Source organism: Arachis duranensis, chromosome 1, assembly GCF_000817695.3.
Source record: "Arachis duranensis cultivar V14167 chromosome 1, aradu.V14167.gnm2.J7QH, whole genome shotgun sequence".
Lineage (NCBI taxonomy): Eukaryota > Viridiplantae > Streptophyta > Magnoliopsida > Fabales > Fabaceae > Arachis > Arachis duranensis.
This window is the reverse complement of record NC_029772.3, coordinates 67866290-67875842: the sequence shown is the minus strand read 5'-3', so window position 1 is coordinate 67875842 and position 9553 is coordinate 67866290.

The following is a 9553-nucleotide window of genomic DNA, read 5'->3' as shown; positions in this document are numbered from 1 at the left end:
ATACAGATAATGGCATAATACTAACACATGCTCCTAAATCATACATGCAGTCAACAAACTGTACACCCCCTATAGTGTAAGTAAACATACAAGGACCGAGATCACCGCATTTCTCCGGTATAGCACCCATCAAAGCAGAAATTGAGCTACCCAAGGGAATAGTTTCTAAATCATGGATCTTTTCCTTATTCATGCACAAATCCTTTAGAAATTTAGCATACTTAGGAACTTGGCGAATAGCATCAAAAAGGGGAATAGTTACCTTAACCTTTTTGAAGATCTCCACCATCTTGGGATCTAGCTCCACTTGCTTTTTAGTTCTCCTAGCAAGGTGTGGAAAAGGAGTGGGAATGGCCTCTTTCATAACATCGTCTTCCTTAGATACTCCATCCCTTGGTTGAGCAACTTCTTCTTCAACCGCCTCTTGTACATCATCTTCGTCTTCCACATCTTCTACTTCAACAACCTCTTTATCTTGAGTGGCTTCATTTGAGCTTGGCTCCGTGAGACTCCTCCCTTGTAATGTAGTTCCAGACCTCAAAGTGATGGCATTGATTTTACCCTTGGGGTTAGGTAAAAGTTGAGAAGGGAGTGCACTAGAGCTTGAGGGTTGAGTAGTGGAGGAAGAGGGTGGTTCCATACGGGATATAAAGACTTGTAGAGTGGAGGTAAGACCGGTGAGGCTCGAGGTAAGTGAAGTTTGAAGCTCTTTTTGTCCTTGGAGAATAGAACGGAGTGTTTCATCTTGGTTGGAGGAATGAGGAGGGTATGTGATTTGGGGGGCTTGTGGTTGGTTGAGTTAAGGTGTTCGGTAACTTTGGCCTTGGTTTTGTTGTTGGTAAGGAGGGTTTTGTTGATACCAGTTTTGTTGATAGTTATTATTCCACCTTTGATTTCTACCATTGTCTTTGCCTCCTTGGTTGTGGTTGTCTCTCCATCCTTGGTTGGAATTGTCTCTCCATCCTTAGTTGGGGTTGTTCTTCCAACCTTGATTGTAGTTACCACCTTGATTATAGTTACCGCCTTGTTGATAGTACTCTTGATTCGGACGGTTATAGTAAGCATTGGTAGCCGCCAAGGTGTTATCCTCTTGGAGTTGTAGACATTCATCAATATAGTGGGAATAGCAAGCGCAAATCCCACATACTCTCTGAGGGACTAACTGTTGACATTGTTATTGTGGAGAAGGCGGAGGTTATTGTTGATTGAGTTGGAGTTGCTTGAGTATGTTGGTCATCTCTCCCAAAGTCTCGGTGAGAGTCGCAGTCTCACTATTGAAAGAAACTTCCGCAATAGCCTTGGGATGATTATTCCTTTGCCCTGCATATCAGGTTGAGTCAGCTAGATTGGTGATGAGTTGCCATGCCTCTGTCACCGTCTTGTACTTTGTCAAAGAACCATTACTCGTAGCATCCAAGAGAGTCTTGTCTTGAGGCTTCATGCCTTGGCAGAAGTAGCTAATTAATACCAACTGGTCAATCTTGTGATGGGGACACGAGTCAAGGAGATTCCTGAAGCATTTCCAATACTCATAGAGAGTCTCTGATTCACCGTGAATGATGCAGGAAATTTCCTTCCTCAATCTATCTGTAACCTCTGCTGGAAAAAACTTGTCCAAGAATTCCCTTATGAGCAAATCCTAATTAGTAACCACAACTTTGAGTTGAGTGTAGAACCAATCCTTTGCCTTTTCCTCAAGAGAAAATGGGAAGGCATATAACCACACGGCAGTCTCGTCCGCACCATGCCGCCTAGTAATTGAACAAGTTGTCTGAAAATCGCTAAGATGCTTGATAGGCTCTTGAGCAGGTAAACCATGGAATTTAGGAAGTAGATTTATCAATGCGGTCTTCAGTTCAAAATTAGCAGTCAAATTCAGATGACACACTTGATATGGTTGTAGTGTAAAATCCGGAGCTCCCGCTTCCTTGAGAGTAATTCTCCTTGGAGCTGCCATAGTATTTGCACCTAAATCAACAAAAGATAACGTCAATGGAATTAGTAGGAGAGGAGTTAGTTTCTTCCTCAAATAACACTTCAGACTCAACCTCAGATAAGACTGGTGAATCAGGCGAAACCCCTTCACCACCTTCAGAGGCTAACTGACACTGAGCTCGCCGAATACGTGAAATGGTCTTTTCAATTTTAGGATCTAATGCGGCCAAGTTCGGATCCGGTAATGAACGCGTCATTCAATGAAAGAAACATAAAGCTCATGGTAATAAAATATACTAAGAAAATTAAATAATAAATACTACTAACAAACAAAAAACACAAAAATAAAAATAAAAAATACAATTATGTAAATATAAATATATTTACACCAATCAAATAAATTAGCATACATATGTAACTCCCCGGCAACGGCACCAAAAATTGATGGGTGAAAAATGCCGGTTAAGAATCTCTGATAAAAATAGCGTTGCAAGTACAGTCTTAACCGATGAAAATTCCACTATCAATTTAGAATATGTCACAATTAAAAATGAATAACGGGAGTAGAATCCCAGGTCGTTTCCCAAAGAGTTGACACAAGATGCAAATTATTGGTTAGGAATTTCCTGAATGTTTTTTAAATTGAGAACAGAAAAATAAATGTCTAGGAATTAAAGCAATGAATAATAACAAGAGGTGTTACATATTTAAAATAAAAGGCCTTGGTTAGGGGAGATTAATTTGAGTTTCTATCCTTGTTGTCTTTCCCAAGTATGATAGTAAATGTTCATTACATCCACTTAGTTATCCTCTGACAAATTAAGGAAAGTCAAGTGGTCGTACTAATTCTGATTCGCAAGTCCTAGTCACATCATAAGGAAAGACTAGTGTTGGTGAAAGTTGAGTTAGCCAGCAACTCCCAATTACATATCACTACTTGAGTATCACAACTCAAGGGATCCCAATTAATCAACTCCTAAGCCAAGTTGAGAGCTTTAAGTCCTTAACATGAATGCCATTTTCATAAATATATAATAGGAGTAAATAAAAGACATGGTAATTCTGAGAAATTAATCAAATTAAAAATGGCACGAATAATAATTAACAATGATCAAACACATACTAAAATTAAACATAAAAATAATTCATTACATTAATAAAATCCAAAAGTAACAAAATCCAAACATGAATTCAAGGTAATTAAATGGAAAAACAAAAGCAATAGAAGTAATAGGGAAGAAAACTGTAAGAATAATGACTCCAATTGAAGGTAGCAGCAACTCTCTCGAATCCAATTCAAAAGCAAAACTAAGAAATCAAAACCCTAGAAAAAAGTAAGTGTTTCCCTCTCGAGAATTCAAAACTAAAACTAAACTAAAAATAAAAATTGAAGCGTGTCCAGTCTCAGCTTCACCCCTGCCTTTAATCTGTGTTTTCGGGCTTGAAATTGGGTCCAAATCAGCCCAGAAATCGCCCCCAGCGAGTTCTGTTAAGTGCAGCACGTGACGCTCTGTCACGCGTACGCGTCGCCCACACATGCGCGCCACTGAAATTCTGCGCTGGTCACGGGTAGGCGTTAGTCACGCGTACGTGTCGCTGTAAGACGCTTCAAATCACGCGCACGCATCAGTCATGTGTGCGCGTCACTCATGACTTCTTAGTTCTTTAGTTTCTTGTGTTCCTTCCACTTTGACATGCCTCATCTTCATCCTTTAAGCCATTCTTGCCCTGTAAACCTGAAAACACTTCACAAACACATCACGGCATCGAATAGTAACAAGGAGAATTAAGATTCAACACTTTTAAGGCCTAGGAAGCATGTTTTCAATCATAGCATAAAATTAGGAAGGAAATGAAAAACATGCAATTTACATGAATAAGTGTGAGAATAGTTGACAAAACCCACTCAATTTAGTCCAAAATATATCATAAAATAGTGGTTTGTCATTAGATTTTGTATTCTAATTACATGGATTGTCTTAAGTTAGGTGGGAAGTTTAGGTTAATCAAGGATTCATATTTTAGTCCACTTGACCAAATACAATCCTACCTTGACCCTAACCCTATTACAACCCTTAAAAGACCTCTTGATATGTGTATTTGTGCATTAAATTTTTGTTGATTGGTAGAAGAAGAGCAAGCCATAGAAGGAAAGATTAGTAGAGAGCTGAGAGAATCGACCTTCAAACACTAGAGTGATTAGAGTGTATACACTTCTAGGGAGGGTTCGATGCTCGATTCTTTGGTCCCGGCTTTTACGAGCTTTCTTCTTGCAAGTCTACTTGTACCTTATTTTGAGATTTGATTTAGTGGAATTCAGTTTATATTTTTTCTTGGAGATTGATTTACTTTTAACCAAGTAGGTAAAAGCATTTTGCATTTAGTGGCATTCATATAGATATCTTGTATTTCATAAATTCTACCATTCCTCTTCACCTCCTTTATAGCTTCTCTTGAGCTTAGCATGAGGACATGATAACGTTTAAGTGTGGGGAGATTTGATGCACTACTATTTCATGGTATACTTTAGGGTGGCAACGAGGCGGGTAGGGGCGCGTTTTTGCTCTACCCGACCCCGCCCCGCCATACAACAGCCCGCATAGAACCCGCCCCACTTCTACCCCCGGGTAGTAAAACGTTGAACCCGCCCCTGCGGGTACCCTCCCTGCCCCTATCCGCTCCTATAATTATTAAAATCCTGGGTACTCACAGGTTCGGGTGGTATTACCATCCCTAAATTGTATGCACTTGACCTTCCTCTATTGGTTAGAGGTTAACTAAGTGAAGGCAATTCACATTTACCATCACAATTGACGATGATAATAAGGATAGGACTTCTAATTATCAATCCTTGCTAAGAGCTTTCTTAGTTATTAGTTTATTTTCTTGCCATTTTACTTTCTTGTTTCTTATTACAAAACCCAAAAATATACTTTTCCATAGCCAATAATAAACATACTTCCCAGCAATTCCTTGAGAGACGACCCGATGTTTGAATACTTCGGTTAATTTTATTGGGTTTGTATTTGTGACAAATGATCTAAACTTTGATTGAGGTTTAATTGTCGGTTTAGAACTATACTTGCAATGTAATATTTTTGTGAAAATCTTTATCGACATTTTTCTCCTTTCACCGGTTCAACCGGTTCGGTCCGTTTGGCCGAATCTTGGGCCAATTTCTTTAAAATTAGCGTCAAAAATCTCATTTTAATTTTCTCTATCATATTAAACTATAAAAATCACATTTCTAATTTTCTAGAATAAATTTTAATTTGTGGGTTAATTATGCGTTAATTGACAAGGTTTTACATTGCACTTGTTAACAAATTAAGAATAAAATAATTTAAAAAATTTAAAATTTTCAATTTTTTATTTTTTAGATATTGTTGGAATTATTTTATTTTTTTACTATTAGAAAAAAAAATTATTTTTTTGGTTTGAAAATTAAAAAATAATAATAAATTTACAAATCTGTTTTTTACCGATCTCTTCTTTACTAGATATTGGTGGATATTATTTTATTTTTCTAATTTAAATAAAATATTTAACCATATAATTTAAAAACTCAAAAATAAAAAATTTAGTTTAGTTTTTAATTTTAAATTTTTCTAAAAATATTTTTTCAATTTTTTATTCACCCGATAAGGCTACACCCACACACTCGACTTTTTTTTTGCTGCACTTGTTCACAAATTAAGAATAAATTAATTTTAAAAATTTAAAACTTTTCAATTTTTTTATTTTTTAGATATTTTTTTATTTTTTTATTTTTCTACTATTAGAAAAGAATTTATTCTTTTAGTTTAAAATTAAAAAAATAACAAATTTACAGATCTACAACAGCTAGACAGTTGACTTTTTTTGCTGCACTTGTTCACAAATTAAAAATAAATTAATTTAAAAATTTGAATTTTTTCTTTCTGGGATATTTTTGGAATTTTTTTTTACAATTAGAAAAAAATATTTTTTTACTTTTAAAAAAATAATAAATTTACACATCTGTTGTTTACTAAATATTGCTGGACTTTATTTTATTTTTCTAATATAAATAAAAAATTTAATCATATAATTTAAAAATTCAAAAATAAAAATGAGCTTTTTAAAGTTTTTAATTTTTTAAAAATATTTAGTTATTTTTTTATTCTCCAAATAATGCTACACCCAAACAATTGATTTTTTTTACCTGCACTTGTTCACAAATTAAGAATAAATTAATTTAAAAAATTAAAATATTTCAATTTTTTATTTTTTGTATATTTTTGGAATTTTTCATTTTTCTACTATTATAAAAAAAAGTTACTTTAAAAATTAAAAAATAATAAATTTACAAATCTATTGTTTACTAGATATTGCTGGACTTTATTTTATTTTTCTAATTTAAATAAAAAAATTAATCTTATAATAAGAAAATTAAAAAAATAAAAATTTAGTTTTTTAAAATTTTTAATTTTCTTAAAAACTATTTTTTATTATTTTATTCACCGGATAATGCTACACCCGGAAAGTTGACTTTTTTCCTGCACTTTGATAAACCTCATTTTGAGGGTTTATCTTGTGTTGAATTTAGAGCATTTTGATAACCTTTTCTCACATTTATCTAATGAAATAGCATGATTTTGTGATTGTCTCCTTATTTGTGCTTAGATGTGAAAACATGCTTTTTAGGCCTTTAACTTGATGATTTTAATCTCACTTTGATTCCACTAGATTCCTTGATGTGTTTGTTAGTAATTTCAGATTGAGAAGGCTAGGAATGGATCAAAGGAGTGAAGAGAAAAGCATGCAAAGTGGAGAAATCATGAAAAGCCAAAGAATTGGAAAATGCCATGGACGCGCCAGCGCACTGTACGCTCCCGCACGGATTGCGAAATGCTCCATGGACGCGCACGCGCACTGTGCGCGTCCGTGCCGAAGGCCGCACGTGACTCTTTTAGTAAAACTCGTGCCTGGCGATTTTGGAGGGTTGCTGAACCCATTTGGAGCTGATTTTTTGGCGGGAAAGCACATAAGAAAGCCAAGGATTGAAGGGGAAGGCATCTTGGATCATCTTTGATCACTTTACACACAACACATTTTAGATCTAGTTTTAGTTTAGAGAGAGAAGCTTTACCTTTTCTCTAGAATTAGGATTAGGATTAGGTTTAATTCATCTCTAGATCTAGGTTTTATTCTTGCTTTGATACAATTTCCCTCTATCAATTCTTGTTCCTCTACTCGTCCTCTCTCTAGTTTTGTAGTTTAATTCTTGTGATTCTCTATTTTTGTTGTTGACATACTCTTGTTGATTTTATTTTCTTTTAATGCAATTTGAGGCAATTCATGATAATTGTGATTGCTTTGATTGTTGTTGTTCATTCCTTGCAATTGATTGTTGTTAGAATTTATTCTTGTTATTAATTTACTATGCCTTTCTTTTGTGACCTCCAAGTGTTTGATAAAATGCTTAGGAGGGTTTTAGAGTAGAATTTTATGTTCTTGGCTTGGGAAGGTAACTTAGGAACTCTTGAGTTACTAATGTCCAAGTGATTGATAATTGGAGCCATTGACTCTAGCTCTCATTAATTCAATTAGTGAATGGCTAGGACCTATGGACTTGGATTGATATAGCTCACTTGACTCTCCTTACTTGTTATAGGATGACTTAGTGGGATTGATCCTTGCAATTATCATATTGTGGTTAGTGATAGGGATAGAGATCCTTAACCATCAAACCTTGCCAAGACCTTTTTATCATTTCAATTCATTTGCAATTTACTTCTCTTGTCTCTTATCCAAAAGCCCAAAATATACAACTCATAACCAATAACAAGAACACTACCCTGTAAGTCCTTTGAGAGACGACCCGAGATTTAAATACTTCGGTTTATAGATTTTTAGGGGTTTGTACTTGTGACAAACAAATTTTTTGTATGGAAGGATTATTGTTGGTTTAGAAACTATACTTGCAACGAGATTACATTAGTGAAATTCTAAACTGTCAAAAATTCATTCATCAAAAATGGCGCCGTTGCTGGGGACTTACAATGGTGTTATGTTATTGGTTATTGTACATATGTGAATATTGTGAATAGGTTGCTTTTTGTGTGTTCGCTAGTTTTGTTAGTTCATTTTTTTTTCCACTATGGATTCTCATTTTGGCTATGAGTTTGGTTCAAATTGTGTTGTAGGAAATGTGGACTTCAATGACAACATGTACTGAGGATGGAACACTCAAAGATGGGAGGAGCCCCAAGGAATTGATCACTCCTATTGGCAACAACCTCCGAAAACTTATAGGTATAATTCCTATCCTAATGCATGTCAATCCAATGGCTATGGTGATTCTTTTTGCGATAATCAACAATCACCATATGCCTATGAATCTTATCCTCAACATGAACCTCAACCATACTCACAAGCCTCTTCTTACCAAGTACCTTCTTACGATCCATATCCATTACATGACCAATCACCCATATCACTTCCTTGTGACCATTACGAGCAAGAATTTTTAGAACCACTACAATCCTATCAAGATTACTACCAAGAACCACCTCATTACACACCGTCTCCACATTTTTACCAAGAGAAACCACCTTTTCACTATGAACCCTTTCTCCAAAATGGTGTACCTTCCTATCCACCCCAAGCCCCAATAGATGATTCTCTCACTTTGTTACTTCATTTAAAAAATAAAAAATTTAGTTTTTTAAAATTTGTAATTTTTTTAAAAATATTTTCTATTTTTTTATTCAATGGATAATGCTTAACCCAGACAGTTGACTTTTTTTGCTCCACATGTTCACAAATTAAGAATAAATTAATTTAAAAAATTTAAAATTTAAAATTTTTTTATTTTTTGGATATTTTTGGGATTTTTCATTTTTATACTATTATAAAAAAATTATTTTTTTGTTTTAAAATTTAAAAAATAATAAATTTACTGCTTTTTTGTTTACTTGATATTGCTGGGCTTTATTTTATTTTTTTAATTTAAATAAAATAATTCAATCATATAATTTAAAAATTCAAAATTAAGAAATTTAGTTTTTTTTTTATTTTTATTTTTTAGAAATATTTTTGTTATTTTTTTATTTACTGGATAATGCTACACCCGACAGTTGACTAAATTAATTTTAAAAACCTAAAAATTTTCAATTTTTTATTTTTTAGATATTGTTCGAATTTTTTATTTTTCTACTATTAGAAAAAAAATTTATTTTTTGCTTTAAAAATTAAAAATTAATAATAAATTTACATATCTGTTGCTTACTGGATATTGTTAGACTTTATTTTTTTCAAATTTAAATAAAAAATTTTTTTCGTACAATTTAAAAATTCAAAAATAAAAAATTTATTTTTTTCAACTTTTTTATTTTTTAAAAGTATTTTTTATTCACCGAATAATGCTACACCCGGATAGTTGACTTTTTTTTCGCTGCACTTCTTCAAAAATTAAGAATAAAGTAATTAAAAATATTAAATTTTCAGTTTTTTTATTTTTTGGATAATATTGGAATTTTTTATTTTTTTACTACTAGAAAAAATTATTTTTTTAGTTTTAAAATTTAAAAAAGTAATAAATTTATAGATCTGTTGTTTACTAGATATTGCTTGACTTTATTTTATTTTTCTAATT